Genomic DNA, 21373 nt, shown 5'->3' on the forward strand with positions numbered 1-21373 from the left:
GTACTATCAGAATGTGTGTGATCCTAAATAGTTAATACTCTGTAACAGATGTTGTTATCGTTCACATTCTTTGCCTCATATTGTGTTTCTTCCCAAGGGCAAATGAATACAGTCCATTAGAGTGAAAATATTCAGGTTCATTTAACAAGTCAAATAATTCAGTTTAGACTGACTATTAGATATTTAAACAAAACATCTCTTAACTCAATGATTTGGAATTTGAGGCAACTATTTAGAGATATTTATTTAGCATTAAATAAGAGTGAGAGATGGAACGGATACATGTTCTAGAAAATATGATTAGCATTTCATATCAGGCACATATATTAAATGTTCATTCTAACATTATCTATAGCAGTCCAAAGTCATGTGAGAGGAGTCCAAACTGTGGATCCTTCCCACTCCAGTGTTGCCTCCGTTCGTAGGAGTTGCTATATTGATATGGGACTACTTTCATGTGCTCTTGGGCTTTCAATGTTATAGAGCAGTAAGGAGTCACACTGTTGTGGTGTTGTTAAATAACTTATTTATTTATATATTTCACATGGTCTCCAAGGCAGCTTCCAACAATTAAAACATATATATTAGCAAAAACTGAAAACAGTGGCTCACATCCTTACAAAAATTTACTCAAGGAAGTCCCATTGAAATTAAAAGGGCAACTTAGGCATTCCTAGTTTGTTCTTTACATTTCAATGGGACTTCCTCGAGTAAATTGAGACAGGACGTGAGCCAAGAAAACTTAACAATAAAATGTAGCATGGTTTCCATGCTGCTGAAGGTAACTATGGAAATGGCACGTCCAAGTAATTGTCATAGTCATTTGTTTTATCATATACGAAGAAGGCTGCAAGGCTTATTTCCTTGTTATGTCTGCATCTTTCCCTGCTTATAAGGAGCTCAAAGCAGGGTTCCCCCCGCAAGAGGATCACAATAACTTTGTGAAATAGGTCAGGTTAGAGGTTGTGATTTGCTCAAGGCTACAGTCTCAACTAGAGCTGAACTTGATTTGGACTTACAGTTCCTTCATTCAACTCTAATCACTGTACCACACAGGTTTTAAATATTAGGGATGTGCATGAATCGATTTTTTTGTTTTGATTTGTACCCAAATTGAAACACCCCAGATTTGTTTTGGGTCCAAATTGGACCCTTCCCCGAAACACCCAAATTTTCCAAATCCAAATCAATTTGGATTAAAAAAAGGATCCTGGGGCCAAAGGAATGGGTGGTGGTAGTGCCCAATGGGTGAAAGCTACCAGCCAAATTTCAAAGAAATTGGGCAACGGGGTGATTTTAAACAAATTTTTGAAGTTTACGCATCTTTAAGATTTTTCTCATAGGGAATAATGGGGGTTTCAGCAGCCTTAGAATTCCCAAGGGGGGGGTGGCACCACAATGGCCCAGGATAGGTTGTGGTGGGTGGTAGTGCCCATGGGTGCAAGGAAGCTACCACCCAGATTTCAAAGAAATAGGGCAAAGGGCTGATTTTTAAAAGAATTTTTGAAGTTGGCACATCTTTAGGGGAGATTTGGGGCAGAAAGGGGGGTTTAGGAGCAGAAGAGTGGGTCAGGCAGTAGTGCCCCAATGGGTGCCTGCTACCATCCAGTTTCAAAGGAATTGGGCAAAGGGTTGATTTTTAGAGAATTTAAGCTTTTCCCCCCATAGGGAATAATGGGGATTTCAGCAGCCCCATAACTCCACTTGGTGTCCCAGAGTCAGTGGTGGTGTAGTGCACATAGGCTGCCAACCATTCCTATAACCACAAGCCCATGGGGTACTGGGTTTTGTTGTTTCTGAGGTATTCTGAGTGTAGATTCTCTGGCAGCAAATGAGAGTGGATTCATTTTCAATGACAAACAATGAATGAGCCAGAGCTGCAGTCTCAGTGCCTCCAAGGGGGCAGGAACTGGCTGTGCAGGCTTTCCGGGACCCATGAAGAAAAGCTGTGCCAGCCAATGGAGTGCAAGCCTTGAGAGGAACTTCATCCCATAAGGGTGAGTTGCCCAAATCAGACGACACTCTCCAGACTCCAGACCCTCGGTTACAACCGAAGGTTCAATCAGAGGCTGGGGTTGGGAACTGGAGGCATTTTTTAGTCCTGGAACCACGGCTCTGGCTGTTGGAACATCACAGTGGATAAACCCGAAGTGAGTTTGCCTCAGATTTCCTGTGACATCCAAACGTGGCCAGAGAGCTATTGACTGCCCTTGTTCCATCAATATCCAGCTGATTTTCCCCTGCAGGACCACCCTTGCCTATACTTTCTCTGGAAGTTGCAAGTGGCTCTTCTTCATGGCAGCCAGTGTCTAACCTTCCTCTTGGGCAGGTATTCCTCTCAAGGACAGGTATTCATTCCCTCACTGGGAAGCGACCCCCAGGGTCCTATTGTTTCTCTGGCTTTCTGAAGCTGCCCATCCTTTTTTTCTCAGGCAGAGTAGTCTGGCATCGCTGTTTTTCAGGCCGTACAGAGATAACAGTAGAGTATGTGATATACTGCATATATGATCTCAACTGTTGATTATTAAGAACTCACTGGAAACGTTAGGTGCAAAAAGCGTAGATTGGTGACCAAAATAAATAACCCAAACTTATGTGAGTGACTGTCTAATTTCTAGTCTGAGCCTAGTACTATGAACCCTGAAGAGGTCATACAGTTTCAAACACTCATTTAGGCTTCTGCTGCAAAACAGAAGCTGTTCCTTCAGTCATCATCTCACATGGCTCAGCAGAAGTGGTAAACAACAGTGTTAAACTGAATGTTTTAGAAGTCTGTTCTCTTTAAAAATGTATTCATGGACTATGGCAGCGGGGTAAGTATTAGCAAGACTCCTGGAGTTTCCATCTACAGTCTAATAGAAGCAAGAGGTTCAACAGTTTGAAATGTTCAGAAGGGTGACATACATTGAACCTGCTTCTTTGCAGTTGAAGCAATGGACCAGATGACCAATGAGATCCCTTTCAACTCTGATTCTGTTCTAGGTAAGTTGTTATTGTTGTAGTAGTAAAGGAAACAGATGGTCCCCAAGTATTTTCCCAATTAAACTAAGTGTTTGGCTATAAGGAAGATCTTGGCTAAGCCCTGCTCTGAATTCCAGGCCACTGTGCTGACATGAAAATATATTAAAAGAAAGAAACTGCTGGCTGAGAGCTTGCACATTGCTTGAAAGACAAGTTGAGAAAAGGTTTTGACAGGAGAAGAAAATGTGTTCTGTCCCTATGGCCTGTATGACCTAGAGTATTATTGTGGGAATTTAAAGTGATATAAGTGATACAATGATGTCCTAATCCAGCTTTGGAAGCATGTAAAAACAGTTTCATTGTGTATGATATGTTGTGCCAGAATGTTGATAGGGATGTGAAGCTAAATAAGCATTCCACGAAAATAATACAGTGCAGATAAATGAAACTTAATTTCTGATACTCTGATTCCCCTTCTGGTCTGAACTGGGTGTGTGTAATGCTACATGCCTATCCTGCTTTGAAGGACAACTTCGTAGAATGAGCATTTAATAGATATATTTTAGTTATAAAGCCATGGAAAAGATGGGAAAATCAAGGGATTCTAGACACACTTGACTTTTGAGCAATTTATGGTTACCATCATTTGATATCTTTCTGAGAAATATGTTTGTTATTTTTAAGTAAATGAATAGTGATATTTAGAGCCCTTTCTCATGATCCTGTGTGGATGACAAGGAAGGATGACAGGGAAGGTTGCTTAAACTTACCTACCTTCCCTGCAGATGATTGCTGAGTGCTTGCTGGGCACATTGATAGTACAGCCAGACGCTCCCTGGCTGCCCCAGGCAGCGCAGAGGTTTGGGGGCTGGATGTGTCATCCTGGCCCCTGGAAATCCCACAATGCACCACATGAATGCATGGTGCATTGTGAGGATCCCCACAGTGATGGGTGGGCACTCATCAGTGTTACAGTGATGGCTAAAAGCAGCTGGCAGGCACATGGTCAGGGAAATGTGCTTAAGGGAGCACTCGCTAGGCAGGTTTGCAACCAAGGTACCACCAGAAGCCGCTCGGCTCCCACAAGTTCCCATAGGCATCCAAGCCTGGGCTTAGCTGCTGTAGCCCGATCTTGGCTGCTTGTGAGAACAGCCTCATAGTGGCTATATACTTGTGATAATTTGTGACTATATAGACTTACATGTAAATCCTTTGAGGGTTGTTGGCTGCATGTTCATGAACCCAATGGACACAACCAGCCCCTTCTGTTCTAAGCATTATGACAAGGAACGTATGGGAGGGGAGTTTGTTATAAAGTCATAATACCAGATCATTGCTAAACAGAACCAGCCAGCAAAATATAGGAACAACGCACATAGTAATGGAATTGAAGAGAGTCTTCACAACTAGTTAAAAAGCACTGCCAATGTAGCAGAGAGAAAGAAACCCTTCAATTCAAAGTGTTGCTTTTTTAAAAATAAAAAATAAAAAATCCTGTCCTGAAAATTTCTAACCCCAACTGACTCCTTAAATTGAGGAAATAATTTTATTTATTAATCCAAGGAGAGCCCCGAACAAGCATGCAGGAGCTCTTTATGAAAGAAGCAGTGGTGTTCTGCAGCACTATTAAACTGCCCAAGGCATTCTGATGTTCTGGGAGGCTAAAGATACTCTCCTTGGGATAAAGGAGTTTGAGAAGCTGCCAGTGAAAATGAGACACCCAGTGTGAGCCAATCTCATTCACCCTCATGCATGTTTTGATCTAGACGAAGGAATACAAGTGGTGCTAATGCTCTTGCTTAGCTCTGCGACAGCTACAGACTGAACATGCTGGTGGTGCTTTACTGTTCTTGCCTTTGACAGTTTGCCTGAACAACAAGGCTGCAACAGATGGATATGTTCAATTCAAAGATACTGTTTTCCAACAGAGACAAATTCCAGAAGAGTTGCTGTGTGCTACTCTGTAGCCGTGGAGACATAAATTGCTGCGATGCCTGAGAGACTAATTGGTTCACTGAGGCATCAACCTGCATGCCATGTGAATACACAAGGACAGCAACTGGAACAGAGGTTCGGTGCAGCTGGTGATGAAAGTAATGGGGAACTAACTAATATTGTGTACCAGTATAATCTTTGTCATTTACATATTAGTACCAGTATAAGTCACCACCACTGCTTTTTTTTGTTTTCCCCCCCTCTGACTGCATGGTGGCAAGGGAAGGTTACAATTGTAGGTGTGAAGGAAATGCACCCTGCTCTGTTCCAGGGTATTTCTTCTTCATATATTATAGCCAATCTTTAGCTATCTGGAGAGACCATATTATGCCTGTTTTGAAACAGCTGCACTGGCTGCCAATATGTTTCCGAGCAAAATACAAAGTGCTGGTTATTACCTTTAAAGCCCTGAATGGCTTAGGTCCAGGTTACCTTAGGGAGCGCCTTCTTCAGTCTGATCCCCACCGCACGCTAAGATCATCTGAGGAGGTCCGGCTCCAGTTGCCACCAGCTCGTCTGGTGGCAATCCAGAGGCAGGCCTTCTCTGTAGCCGCTCCTGGACTGTGGAATGTGCTCCCTGCAGACATCCATAATTTGAATTCTTTATTGGAATTTAGGAGAGCCCTAAAGACCTACCTGTTCAGCCTGGCCTTCCAGTGCTCTTAAATTGTTTTAAAAGGTCTTTGATGCTTGTGAACCACCTTGAACTATTTTGTAAGGGCGGTCTAAACATTGAATGAAGGAATGAATAAAAATAAATAAATAAATGAATGAATGAATGAATGAATGAATGAATGAATGAATGAATAAATATTCCAGAGTTCAATCTCTAGAACAGATAACAACTTCTAATTTCCTGAGTTACGTCTTGGTACAAATTAAGCCTTGGGCAGGACACCACTTCTTTATTTTGGGTGGAGTTTTTGTTTGTGAAGTAATGTGTTAAAGAAGAGGGAAGCTACAAAATCTCAACCATTACATCTCCAAAACGTTTTTTCTAGTTACACTACTAAAGCAATGCATAAAATGTAGACAGATCACATGGTCATAGAGTGGTTTTATACCCCAACATTATTCACTGTGGAGGAACTATGGGATAGGATATATTGTGCAAGAGTTGCCAACTCTGACTGATGCTATTCCTAAAAGCTGGCATACCGTGCAGCCAGCCATGCATCCAAAAGGGATGTGGGCTCACTGTTTCTGTGGCACTCACCAACCCATGGACACTCCTAGCAACAGCAGGGGAAGCTCCATGGATCCTAAGCACTGCGTCAAAGGAACCGTGACCTGCTCCCCTTGGGTATTATAGGAGTAGGTTGCAGATGCTCAGATGCAGCATTTAGGATGAACAGAGCCTCCCCCATCATCACTTGGAGTGCCCATGGGCTGGTGAGTGTCATGGAAAAAGCAAGCCTGAATCCCTCTGGGATGTGCAGCTGAATGTCAGCCACATCCCCCCGCCCCCCAGTATTGCAGTTTTTCCAATATATTTCACAATATCAGATCATTAAAATATCCAGGCTTGCTTTCAGTAATGATATGAATGCTGATTAATATGGGTGTGTGAGCCAGCTAAGATTGAGCCAGACTCGAGTTTGAGCCGGCTTGGCTAAAAGGCCTTGGGTCGAACCAAACTGGGCCCAGTTCAGTATGAAATGGAATCAAACTGGACCCGGTTTTCCCTGAACTGGAGTGGATACCGCTTTATGAGTAAAGGGGTGAGGGGAGCTTCCATTAAAGTAGAGCAGGAGAGAGGGAAGTTAAAATAGAAGTGTTGAAGGTGGTGGCTGCGGCAGCAGCATATTGTGTGGTCATGCAAATGGCCTCTGTGCATGCGTGGAGGCCATTTCATTATCTATCTATCTATCTATCTATCTATCTATCTATCTATCTATCTATCATATTTTTATACCAACACTAAAATCACAGGTTAAAATCCATAAAACACAATAAAAACAATATAAAACAAATGCTCAAAATTATTAAAATTCTAATTAAAAGCTTGAGAGAACAGGAAAGTCTTGAGGGTCTTCCTGAAAACAAACAGAGAAGGAGATGTGCTTAGTTCAGCAGGGAGCATATTCCAAAGCCCTGGGGAAGCCACAGAGAAAGCCTGGTCTCGAGTAGCCAGCAGACGAGCTGGTGGCAACTGTAACCGGACCTCTCCAGAGGATTGTAAAAGGCAGGAAGATTCATTACAAAGGAGGCACTCATTTAAATAAACTGGTCCCAAGCTGTTAAGGGCTTTATAGTTAATAACCAGCACTTTGTATTTCTCTCAGAAACATATCGGCAGCCAGTGCAGTTCTTCAAAACCGGTGTTTGTTTGTTTGTTTATTGTTGCATTTCTATACCGCCTTTCATTAAAAGATAACCCCAAGGCGGTTTACAAAAGTTAAAAACACACAATAAAAAGGCAATAAAAACATCAAGCTAAATATATATATATAAACATATAAAAAACAGGCATAAAAACAATACAAGTAAAAACACACAGAAGCAGCAGTAAAAACGATTATGTAAAAGCCTGGGTACAAAGCAAAGTTTTAACAAGCTTTCTAAAAGCCGTGATGGAGTCCGAGGAGCAAATGGCCACTTGGCGAGCATTCCAAAGTTATATGGTCCCTTTGTGTTGTCCCAGAGACCAATCTAGCTGTTGCATTCTGTACTAGGGTTGCGCGTTTTGTTTTGTTTTCTGTTTTGTTTTTGGCCTGAATCCGAAACATCCCGATTTTGTTCTTTATTCAAAATCAGCCAATCTGAAACATTCCAATTTTGTTTTTTGTTCGAAATTGCAAAATCTAAATCTGAAACATTTTGGATTTTAAAAAATGGCACAGGGCCAAACTAGTGGGTGGTAGTACCCAATGAGTGGAAGCTACCACCTAAATTTCAGAGGAATTGGGCAAAGGGCTGGTTTTGGTGAATTTTTGAAGTTTAAGATTTTTCCCATAGGGAATAATGGAGGTTTCAGCAAAAGTAGAGCTTCACATCAGGGGCAAAGGGGGTGGCCCAGAGCAGAGTAGGGTGGGTGGTAGTGTCTAGTGGGGGCAAGGAAGCTGCCAGAATTATTTCAAAGGAATTGGGCCAAGGGCTGATTTTTAAAGATTTAATTGAGTTTATGCATCTTTAAGATTCTTCCCCATAGGGAATGATGGAGGCTTCAGCAGCCCCATAATTGCACTTGGGAGGCACCGGGGTGGCCAAGAGTGAGTGGTGGTACAGAGCACATATTGTGCCAACCTCTGTTGCCAGATTTGGTTTTTTTAAAGCCAAATTTTGGGTTACGGCCCATTTGACTCACGAGTATACTCCTGAGGGTCTGGCCACCCTGGCTGCCAACCACTTCCATGGGTTGCTAACCCATGGGGTACTGGGTTCTCTTGTTTCTGAGATGTTTTGAGTGTAGAATATGAGAGTGAATTCCTGGTTTGTCATTGAAAATCTCATATGCTACCAGAGAATCTACAGGCTGGCCTCAGGCAGGCAACAAGGCAGGCATAGGCAATGGCATGGCATCTCTCAAGGGCATGAAAAAAATTCTTCTGGAGCAAGAAAGCAATGCAGCAGATAAATACATTCCCAGGCTGGCATGCAGTAGCCACAGCAGGCTGGCAGGCTGTGCTCAGGCTGTCAACAAGGCAGGCAGGCATAGGCAATGGCATGGTATCATCATGGCAACTTGAGGCATGCTATGCCATGCAAACCAGTTCTCTCTCTCTCTCTCTCTCTCTCTCTTTTCAATGAGGCAGAAAAGCAAATGGCGAATGAGTAACTAATGTTGAATAAATTGAAAATCCCTTCAGCTCCTCCCCTCCCCCCTTGCCCCTTCTTCAACCCTTCCCCTGGCCAATGTGGTGTCAGTAAAGAGTGGCAAGAGGCAAAAGAGCCAATGGGGAACAAGGAGGGAATCATCAGCAGGTCAGCCCACACTTTAGGTCACTGATCGGAAGGCTGGAAGGGCAGGAAATTCAAAGAGATGTCAAACACAAAAAGAAGACTGACTCAGAGATCACCATAAAATGGAGGTCCGAAACAACAAAACATTTTGTAGCTGAAACAAGGACTTTTTTGTTTGTGCAAAACTTTTGGATTTGGAAAATGAGTGTTTTGTTTTGTCTACAAAACACCCGAAACGGCCCATTTTGAGTACAAAATGTTTTGTACCCTAAACATTTCTCACATCCCTATTCTGTACCAATTGTAGTTTCCAAACTACATACAAAGGAAGCCCCATGTAGAGCACATTACAGTAGTCAAGTCTGGAGGTTACCAGCATATGTACCACTGTTTTAAGGTCATTCACCTCTGGAAATGGATGTAATTGACATAGCAGCCAAAGCTGACAAAAAGCGCTCCTGGCGACCGCCTCAGCCTGAGAAACCAGGTAGAGCTTTGGGTCCAAGAGCACTCGCAAGCTACGTACCTGACCTTTGACAGGGAGTAACCCCATCCAGAACAGGGAGATCTAAACCATATCTCGGGTCCCGACCCCCCACAGTCAGTATTTCCGTCTTATTTAGATTCAACTTCAGTTTGTTATCCCTCATCCAGCCCATTTACCACCTCCAAGCAGGCATTTAGGGAATATATGCCATTTCCTGATGAGGTCGACATGGAAAAGTAGATCTGGGTGACAGCCTATTGATAACACCCTGCACCAAACCTCCTGATAATCTCTCCCAGCAGTTTCATGTAGTTGTTAAAGAGCATTGGAGACAGTATGGAGCCTTGTGGAATGCCAATGCTCTTTAACAACTACATTAAACCACTGGGAGAGATTATCAGGAGGCTTGGTGCAGGGTGTTATCAATATGCTGTCACCCAGATCTACTTTTCCATGTCGACCATGTTGACCATGTTGCTCTGCAAAGCAAGAGTCTCCAAGCAACACCATCTGGAATCTACCAGAGAGGTAGGAATGGAACCACTATAAAGCAGTGCCACCCAATCCTACCTCTCTCATGTGGTCCAGAAGCATACCATGGTCGATGGTATCGAAAGCTACGGACAGATCCAAGAGGGTCAGCAGAGTCACACTCCCTCTGTCAATAGCCAATTGGAGATCATCCATCAGGCTGACCAAGGCAGTCTCGACCCCATAGCCCACATGGAAGTCAGTTTGAAATGGGTCTAGATAATCTGTATCATCCAAAACTGCCTAGAGCTGAGAAGCCACTACCCATTCAATCACCTTGCCCAACCATGGAAGATTGGGCAAGGTGATTTTAGTGGATTCCATGCCTGTGCAAGGCCCAAATCAGGCCCAAACTGGCTCTACCTACTCAGGGGGAGGCCAGCAGGGAGGGAGCCACTGGTGGCACTTCTAAGGTACATTTTAATTCCCCTCCCTCCCATACTACTTTAACAGAAGCTCCTCTGTGCCCCCCCTTGCACTTTACTGGTAAAGGGGACTCCTTATCAGATTCCAAACTGATAAGGAGCCCTTTGATCCCTCCAAAATGACTCAGTTCTAACCCAAACTAGGTATGGCTCGAGTGTGCATAGAACCGGACTTGGCTGGGCTGGCTCAAATTCGGTTTGGATTTGTGCCTAATCAGCTGGTTCCATGCACATCTCTAGTGACTCCTGCTCAAATCGATCATTCAAGGCTTGGTGGCATGAGTACTATGACTGGGACCCATTCCTACTTTGGGCTTCACCAACCTCAAAAGTTGCCACCAAGGCTTGTGGAGGGAAAGGTTGTGAGGCCTTCAAAGAACCCTGACCCATTTGGGGTTGTCAAAGAGAATTGCCAGAGTGTGATTGCTATGAAGGTTTTTGGGGAAGGAGTCTCTCTGAACTCTGGCCTAAGGTAACATATGCAGGAACATAGGAAGCTGGCATATACTGAGTGAGACCATAGGTCCATCTAGCTCAGTATTGTCTACACAGACTGGCAGCAGCTTCTCCAAGCTTGCAAAAAACAACAAACTGTGTGAGTGTGGAAAGTTATCCAATTGTGAATAAAAAAACTTCCAAAATTAATAAATATGTTTATAAATAATCATGAAGTTAGTAATAATACATATATCCAAGATCTAAATCCAAGGATTGCGCCATACATACACCACCCAAAAGCTCTTATGTGGGTATGAGAATAGGTACTACACAAAAAAGATAATCCCATATATGCTGAGCATGTTGCAACGGGAAACCATACAATAAACAATATCCACTAAATGGATCAAATAGCAAATATTCACCACAAAGACTCTCCAATGATAATGTGATAATAATGTCCATCCTTTTGCATACACAAGTTATTTCCAATATTTCAAATACATATAAATCTTACAAAGATGATTCCACGATACAAGTGATGAAATAAATCCTTATTAGTGAGTCCTTGTTAAGTCATAGTCCTTGTTGGTGAATCCTTATAAGTCGTTAAAAAACTGTCCGGATAGCAGTGATTTTCGCTGAAGCTTCTTCAAGAATGACTAAAAGGCAAAAATATAATCATATTTTTGGTGGTGTATGGCACAATCCTGGGATTTAGAGCTTGGATATATGTATTATTACTAACTTCATGATTATTTATAAACATATTTATTAATTCTGGAAGTTTTGTATTCACAGTCGTATAATTTTCCGCACTCACACGGTTTGTTGTTTTTTGTCCTTAGTACATGTATGGCCCTATTTTTCTTTTATGACTGCCAAGGTTGCAGCCCTATCTTGGAGATGCCAGGGAGAGAACTTGGAATCTTCTGCTCTTCCTAGAGTGGCTCCATCCTCTAAGGGGAATAACTTGCAGTGCTCACACATCAAGTCTCCCATTCATATGCAAGCAGGGCAGACCCTGCTTAGCTAAGGGGACAAGGCAGGTTTGCTACCACAAGACCAGATCTCCTCTCCTGCTCTCTAGTTGGTCCTGCACAGATTTTGTGTGTGTGTGTCTGTGTGTCTGTGTAAAGAATTTTACCTGCTGCAGTGACATTGACCTTAATGTGACATAAGGTTTTGGCCCTTTCTCCCATATTGTGGTTCAGTGTCATTATTGTCTCATGTCTTCAGGTGTAAAGGCAACTAATCAACAAGTACTACAACATGCATCAGAACAGTACACAGGGAGCAGAGCTGGTCTTGTGGAAGCAGGCATAACTTGTATCCTTTGCTAAGCAGGGTCCACCCTGGTTTCATATGAATGGGAGATAACTAACTGGGCAAAGAGGCACCTTTTACCATGGTGATTCTCTTTATTTAGCAGGGGGAGAGTAACTGGCCCTATCCATCCCCAGCACAGTACTTCCAGTGACTGTTGCTGGTGTGTGTCTTATGTTTCTTTTTAGAATGTGAGCCCTTTGGGGACAGGAAGCCATTTTATTTGTTTGTCATTTCTCTTTGTAAACCTCCCTGAACCATTTTTGTAAGGGCGGTGTAGAAATCGAATTAATAATAATAATAATAAGAAGAAGATGAAACAGTGGACCACCTAATCAGCTGTTGTAAAAAGATCGCACAGACTGACTACAAACAAAGGCATGACAAGGCAGCAGGGATGACACACTGGAACATCTGCAAAAAATACAAGCTACCTGTAGCCAAAAATTGGTGGGACCATAAAATTGAAAAAGTTGAAGAAAATGAAGATGTAAAAATATTATGGGACTTCCGACTACAAACAGACAAACATCTGCCACACAATACACCAGATATAACTGTAGTCGAGAAGAAAGAAAAACAAGTCAAAATAATCGACATAGCAATACCAGGGGATAGCAGAATAGAAGAAAAAGAAATAGAAAAAAATCACCAAATACAAAGATCTACAAATTGAAATTGAAAGACTGTGGCAGAAAAAGACCAAAATAATCCCAGTGGTAATTGGTGCCCTGGGTGGAGTTCCAAAAGACCTTGAAGAGCACCTCAACACCATAGGGGCCACAGAAATCACCATCAGCCAATTACAAAAAGCAGCTTTACTGGGAACAGCCTATATTCTGCGACGATATCTATAACAACTGACAATAAAATTCTGGCATCCCAGGTCCTTGGGAAGGACTCGATGTCTGGATAAAACAAACCAGTCAATAACACCTGTCTGACTGTGTAAACAAGAAATAATACATGTGTGAACATTGCAAGATATTCCCCTAAGAGGATAGATGCTTACATGCAGAAGGTTCCAATTTCCTGCCCTGGCATCTCCAAGATAGGGCTGAGAGAAATTCTTGCCTGGAACCTTGGAGCAGCTGCTGCCAGTATATGTAGACTGTACTGAGCTAGACAGACCAATGGTCTGACAAGGAATGTGGCAGCTTCCTATGTTCCCACACAGTGAATTGTAGAAGTAAAATAAGTGCCACCCTTATGTATCATCTGTGATCCTCACCCTGCCATTCCCTTACCAGAGGCAAAATTATTTTTCACTTCTGTCCCGTGTACAACCTATATAGAGTGTACAAATGTAAGAGGCTTGCCAAAGACTTGAGTATTCAAAAGTCAGGATTAAATTTAAAAAAAAAAAAAAAAGAGTTGGGTCTCCAAATCCTAGTTTTTGCCTTTGTAGTAATCATTTGGTTTAATGACATTCCTTCTCAGGGACTTTAATCTATGCCTTCCCAGTGACGATAATGCAAAAGTATAATTCCTTGGTGCATTCTGGGATAGAAAATGGTGACTTGAAGCCAGTAGAAGAGCAAGCAGTATTTTAAGCACCACTTCTGTTAGCAGAAAAAAACCCAATCATTTTCAATTCAAACATTAAGGATTATCACCATTCCACTGTGATGGATCATGAACTTAATAGTAAGAGCTTTCTTAGTATTTACAGATATAAAAATTGCTATTGAAGGAGAAAGGAAAGTAGTACCAAAGATTCTTGCTTCAGTGCATAGATCCATCAGAAGATATGATTCTTATTTAAATGAGATAATCTTTAATTTTAAGCACTGCTGTAGAATATGTGTGTGTGTTTTCCCATTGTGGGACTGAATGGCAATTTTACTGATTCATTTTTACCTTTGGTTCAGGGTTTCTGCAGATTGCCATTTTCTTTACTACAAGGATGCTGCATAACAGTCCTTGGTTTTTCCATGAAGTAGCATTATATTTTATAGGAAATCATTTGAGGCTGCCATCATTTGACTACTATCCTTTCAAGGGAAGGGTTTCTACAATGTACGTAAGAAACATAAGGTAAAATGCTATCTATAGGTTTATAGTTCCTTATCCAAGTAGATTATGGTGTCATGAAATTGTATAGAGAGGCCAGGTACTTACATTACAAACAATGTAACTGTGATGACAGGAGATGCTGGATATTACCAATGGATCTGCTAAGAGCTTATTTAGAATATTGTATCAGCATTGGTATTCTCTTTTGAAGATGTATTCAAACAAGGTATGGAGTGGGGGCAGCAATATCACGGGTAGCGGGCAGAGGGAGGTACGGCGGTGGGAGTTGGGCAGGCCGTTACAGGAGAAACCAGTCCAGGCAATTGAGGCCTGTTCCTTTTTCCAGCCCTTCTCCCAACCCTCTGACCCCAGGGAGCTCTGAGAACACTCCCTCGAGGATTAGGGTGCTGCTGCTGAATGCCAGGTCAGTTAATGCAAAAACCTCTCTCATCCACGATTTGATTGTGGATGAGCATGCTGACCTGGTATGTGTAATGGAGACCTGGTTGGATGTGCTGGGCGGGGTTGGTCTCTCTCAGCTCTGCTCTCCAGGCTTCCAGATCATGCAACCGCCCCACCTCGAGGGTCGGGGAGGAGGCGTTGCAGTCATCTTTCGAGAGACTCTCCTCGTTTCCACGTGCCCGGTCAGGCAATCTCAGAATTTTGAGTGTTTGTCCTTGAGGGTGGGCCTCTGAGATAGGCTGGGGATTCTGCTGGTGTACCGACCACCCCGCTGCTCTTCAGTCTCCCTACCTGAGCTGGCGGGGGTGGTCTCGGAGGTGGCCATGGGTTCCCCCAGGCTTATTGTTTTGGGGGATTTCAATGTCCATGCTGAGGCCCCCCTAGTGGGTGCGGCTCAGGATTTCATGGCCTCCATGGCAACCATGGGCCTGTCTCAATTGGTATCGGTCCCTACCCACATGGCTGGACACACTCTGGATCTGGTTTTTGCCAACTGGGAAATAAATGATCTGGAGGTGGGGGAATTTGAGACCACTCCCTTGTCATGGACAGATCATCATCTGGTGGGGTTTAGTTTGACTGCTCCGTCTGCCCTCTGCAGGGGTGGTGGGCCGATTAGGATGGTCCGCCCCCGGAGGCTTATGGATCCACTTGGATTCCAGATGGCCCTCGGGGAGTTTCCAGTGTCCAGAGCTGGTGACCCTGTCGAGGCGCTGGTTGATCTCTGGAATGGAGAGATGGCCCGGGCTGTTGACACGTTTGCTCCTAAATGCCCTCTCCAGGTTGGTGGAGCCCGATCTGCTCCTTGGTTTTCCTCGGAGCTTAGGGTGATGAAGCAACTCGGGCGATGGCTGGAACGACGCTGGAGGAAGAGTCGTCACGAATCTGACCGAACACGGGCTAGAGCCCATTTTAGGGACTACTCCGTGGCGGTGGGGGCGGCGAAGAAATGCTTTTTCTCTGCCTCCATTGCGTCTGCTCAGTGCAGACAAACAGAGCTGTTTCGTGTGGTAAAAACCTTGCTCCACAAATCCCCCCAGACAATGGGGGAGGAGTCATCTACAGCTCTTTGTGATCAGTTTGCCTGTCACTTTGCAGATAAAGTCGCTCGCATCCGTGCTGACCTGGACTCCAGAGTTTTGGCAGTTCCGGCAAACGTGCCTTTGGTACCATGTGGTCCTGTTGTGTTGGATTCTTTTCGGTTGGTGCAGCCTGAGGATGTGGACAAGATCCTGGGCAGTGTGCGGGTGACTTCGTGCACTCTTGACCCTTGCCCTTTATAATAATAATAAAAGCTGCCAGGGAGGGGACAGGCAGATGGCTGGAGGTGATCGTTAATGCTTCATTAAGGGAGGGCAGGATGCCATCGTGCCTCAAGGAGGCGGTGGTAAGACCACTATTAAAATAGCCCTCCCTTGATCCCTCCAACCTGGATAAATATAGACCTGTGTCTAACCTTCCCTTTTGGGGCAAGGTGATGGAGCGTGTGGTGGCGTCCCAGCTGCAGAGGGTCTTGGATGATACGGATTATCTGGACCCTTTTCAATCTGGCTTCTGCCCCGGGTATGGGACTGAGACTGCCTTGGTCGCTCTAGTGGATGACCTACACCGGGAACTAGACAGGGGGAGTGCATCCCTCTTGGTTCTGCTGGACCTCTCAGCGGCGTTCCGATACCATCGACCATGATATCCTTCTGGGCCGCCTCTCGATTATGGGAATCGGAGGCACTGCGTTGCAGTGGTTCCAGTCCTTTCTTGGGGGGAGGGTCCAGAAGGTGGTGCTGGGGGACTACTGCTCGTTTCCGTGGCCGTTGGCCTCTGAGGTCCCGCAGGGATCGGTCTTGTCCCCCATGCTGTTTAACATCTACATGAAGCTGCTGGGAGAGGTCATCCGGGGATTTGGACTGAGTTGTCAGCAATATGCGGATGACACTCAGCTCTATCTCTCCTTGTCATCTGATCCTAGGGAGGTGGTGGATGTCCTGAATCGGGGGCTGGAGGCCGTGATGGGTTGGATGTGGGCTAACAAACTGAGATTGAATCCGGATAAGACAGAGGTACTGTTGGTCAGTAGGAGAGCCAGTTGGGATGAGGCGATTTTACCGGTTGTGGATGGGGTTGCACTCCACTTGAAGGAGCAAGTACGCAGCTTGGGGGTACTGCTGGACCCGGCTCTGCTTTTGGAAGCTCAGGTAGAGGCGGTGGCCAGGGGTGCCTTTGCACGGCTTCGGCTAGTGTGCCAGCTTTGTCCCTTTCTCAAGAAGGCAGATCTGGCCACGGTTACCCACGCCTTAGTCACGTCGCGGCTGGATTACTGTAACACGCTCTACATGGGGCTGCCCTTGAAGAATATCCGGAGACTGCAGTTAGTGCAAAATGCAACAGCGAGGGTTTTATCCGGAGCTGCCTGTTGGGAACACATCACCCGCATTTTGAAAGAGCTGCACTGGCTGCCGGTTCGTTTCCGGGTCCAATTCACGGTGCTGGTTTTGACCTTTAAAGCCCTTAACAGTTTGGGCCCGGGGTATTTGAGGGACCGCCGGCTCCCCAGGGTTGCTGCCCGCTTGACGAGGACATCTGAGGGGGCCCTGCTCTGGGTGCTGACAATGAGAGAGGCCCAGCTGTCATGCACGCGGGACAGGGCCTTCTCTGTTGCTGCTCCTAGACTCTGGAATGCTCTCCCAGTGGCCATTCGTTCCTCGGACTCCATCACGGCTTTTAGAAAGCTTGTAAAGAGTTGGCTTTTTACCCAGGCTTTTACATAATCGTTTCTACTGCTGCTTCTGTGTGTTTTTATCTGTTGTATTGTTTTTATGCCTGCTTTTATATGTTTTTATACTTTTTAGCTTGATGTTTTTATTGTCTTTTTATTGTATGTTTTAACTTTTGTAAACCGCCTTGGGGTTGTCTTTTAACGAAAGGCGGTATATAAATGCAAAATTAAATAAATAAATAAGTAAGTAAGTAAGTAAGTAAGAACAAATGTTAGGAGGTTCATCTCACTCCTGGGAGGCTAGAGGAACTGGTTTTTAAAAATGCAGTGAATAGTTATTCCAAAGATAAAGGAAGAAAATAGTTTCTTCTTAAGTTCCCTCTTGGCCAGGAACAAGGTTGGGTGAGATGATGGCCCAGTTCTTACATAATGGGAAACCAGAAGTCCCTTCACCTCAAGTTTCCAAACCTTAATGTCCAAAGACCTGTAGCAAAATCCCAATCACAGATACTCAGAACCATGGTTGCAGTAGGTGATGGATGACTCTATAGCAAAATTCTCTCTTCCCTAATAATGTTCTTTGCTCCCCCATACTATTTGATCTAGAATCACTTCTGAACCTTATATGCATCAAGTTGCATATTAAGGTAGGGAACCAGGCACTGTCACTAGCTGCACACGTGGATAAAGAAGTAGATAGAGCTGGATTGACTGCAATGTCAGTCTGTGTATGGCTCTCCAGCTTCATTTTGTCTTAGAAATATTCAAGGCATATGATGAGCAGTGGCACCATGGTGGCAAACACCACTTCTATTCTACACACACACATTTGTTTGAACCTCAAAAGATAGCCTATAAATGCATAAGCGTTTAGGTGCAAACACCTCGCCATGTGAGCAGTAACTCTGCAAATGGGACAGAATAGTGACCAATGAAATAGATTGTTGGGTATGGGTCCCTAATATAAGATTATAATAGTATGCTGAAGTGAGAGAGTTAAGGTGTTAGTGATGGGGCATTTCATTCTGAATCTGAAACTATTAATAAAAAATAGCCCTATTACATCTTCTTATACCCTCAAGTTCAACTTATTATTTTAGGTCCATTGAGCACATGTGTATTTAGCTACCAGGTTCTACTCTGAGCATTTTTCTTCTTTGTCATCTTCCTTAAAAGCATTCTGTAAAATTAACATTTCTACTCTATTGTATCTTGGGGACTATTGCTTAGAATTTAAACACACATTTCCTTAATGTAAAATAAAAGTGAAAAGATACCAAACGAGAATGTTTCATTATGTTTTATTATGCTTTTCCCCCCTTGCCACTGGAGGATCATATTACATATCCAGCAAAGGAAAAGTAAATGAGCCATGAAAGACCCCTGTAGCTTCCTCTGTTGAAAATAGCACTATGTATTAACATAAATGTTAATATTAGGCACAGGCTTTAATTCAATCAGTCATTGGTTTTCTAATAGCATATTCTAAAGACAATCACTGAAATAAGTGAAAGGTTCAATACTACAAAACGAGTGAAAGGAAGAGCCATTTTGGATTTGCTATTTTGAATATTCTCAGTTTCCTCAACTGCAAAAGAGAAAATTGTACTATATGAATGGAAGATCTTGGAGATCAAGAATGTCATACTTGTTCATATGTTAGCTGTGAGAAATTACTGAATATCCACAGCTAGTAGGGCCACTTCGTAGCGTTTCTGTCACAGAGATTAATCTCCATGTTGGCAAAAACCTATTATATGTGATACATGCATGCAGATAAAAGCAGAGGATACTGAAGTATCCACGCTGGAAGTAGGATAGTCACTCAGCTTCCACAGTAGCAGATATGGGGTTGGGTTTTGCCGGGTGGGCGGTGCCTTCTACATCCTGCTGTGTTTCATTCCCACCAGTGGGTGAAATATAGCTCGATGGGCAGTTCCCATTTCCCCAGTCCCTAATACTGAGTAGTGGGCTCACACATTTTTCCAGCTACAAATGCAGAGGGAGGGGATTTTCATCAAGACCACAGTATAAGGAAAACAGTTAAAAAACCTCCTCAACCTATATATTAAATATATAGATGCTTAGATATGAGGGAATGCAACAACAGAGATAGGAAATGAATAGAGCAGTGGTGTCAAACTGCGGCCTTCCTGAAGATGTTGGCCTACAACTCCCATCATCCCTGGCTACTAGTCACTGTGACTAGGGATGATGGGAGTTGTAGGCCAACAACACCTGAAGGGCTGCAGTTTGACACTCTTGAACTAAAGTGACCAGGAAATGGCCTACATGGACAATAATATCTGAAGTAAAGGCCATCCCAATTAGGGTTGTGCATTGCATTGAAATGATAATAGGTTCTGATGTGATGTAAGATATATCCTTGCCATTAACAGTTTGGGCCTTGGATATCTGAAGGACTGCCTGCTCCCAAGGGTTTCTGCCTGCTTGACAAGATCATCGGAGGGGGCTCTGTTGCTCCACGTGCCAACAGGGAGAGAGGCTCAGCTGCTGAGCAAATGGGACAGGGTCTTCTCAGTCATTGCCCCCAGGCTTTGGAATGCTCTCCTGGCTGGCATCTGCTCTTCGGCTCCCATCATAGTTTTTAGAAAACAAGTAAATATGGGGCTTTTCACCCAGGTTTTTAATTAAGAGTACTTTTGTATTGTATTGTAGTTTTATTTACAGTCATTGACCAAACAGAGAATAAAAACTAGTAAGCATTAAAGTGTGTGTGTATATATATATATATATATACAGTTTTAAATTAGGATGATATCCCATTATACCTTTTAAAAGCAATATAACTAAACTTAGCTACAGAAATAGAAATTGAAGCATCTTTATCTGAAACAGATGTTTTACAAGGTTATCATCGGATTGATCTACCAGTTTACATATTAAAGGAACAATAAGACATTCCCTGGGATATAAATGGAGTTTACAGTGGAGAAGGATATGTGCAACAGTTTCTGTATCTCCTGACCCACAACTACAGTGTCGTTCTTCTAAAGGCACACCCTGAAACCTCCCAGCTAGAAGTGCAACTGGAAAGGAATTAACCCTTACTCTCGTGAATATCCATCGAAACTTATAAAAAGTAATTGTCGACAGATATTTTGAGGGGGAAAGATCCATATTAGTTCTTATAACTCTATAAAACTCTGGAAGCGCAGCCCAGTTTTCTTGGATCTCAATATCAACAAAGCGTTGTCTCACTACTCTTTTCGCATTAGCTAGACCCCGTTCCAGCAGTTGAGCTGGGTCTAAGCCTAGAGAGGTGAGTTTCATACTTACTGTAGCACACCATAGTGAGTGGGGACTAATTGAGAGAAACTCAGGAATTAAACCAACTGGTCGCAGTTGTATTTTCAACCAAAAATAAATAATCAGAAGCCAGGCCCGAGATTCAATTTTTATAAAGCCAGCCTCTGCCATTAAAGTCACATTTGCTGTACATTTTGGAGTGCCAAATAAGTTCCTCAAGAACCCTGATTGGCTTCTTTCCAGAGTGTCAAACCTTGAGTATGGATCTAGTTGTATACCATACAATAATTGCGGAATGACCTTTGCAGTATAGAGCTTTAAAGCAGCTGGTATGAAGCCTGCACCCTGAGTTCTAAAAAATCTTAAGATTGCTGCTGTGCTACGTTTTGCCGACTCTGTGACCATACTTATATGTGCTGATTTCCCAGCATTGTGTTGAAAAATTACCCCCAAATATTTTATTTGATTTACCTTTTCTAGTCGGTGTCCATCTAGCATCCATACAATTTTTTTTTACTTTATTGGTGAAGCACATTATTTTAGATTTGTCATAATTGATCTGTAGATGCTCCTCTCTGCAGTAAAGTGCTAAGGCATCTAACGCTCTTTTGAGCCCAACCCTGGTTTGAGATAGTATTACTGCATCATCGGCATACATCAGGATTGGGATTTTCTTGTTAGCTAGTTTTGGTGGATGAGTGTCAGATGTCTGCAAACACTTTATCAAATCGTTAATATAAAGGTTAAATAAGTAAGGGGCTAATACACACCCTTGTCGCACCCCTTTCCTAATGGGTACTAAGTTTGTAAGATTACCAGCATGGTCTAAACACACTCTTAAAAAGG

The sequence above is a fragment of the Hemicordylus capensis genome, chromosome 3 (assembly GCF_027244095.1).
Source record: "Hemicordylus capensis ecotype Gifberg chromosome 3, rHemCap1.1.pri, whole genome shotgun sequence".
Classification (NCBI taxonomy): domain Eukaryota; kingdom Metazoa; phylum Chordata; class Lepidosauria; order Squamata; family Cordylidae; genus Hemicordylus; species Hemicordylus capensis.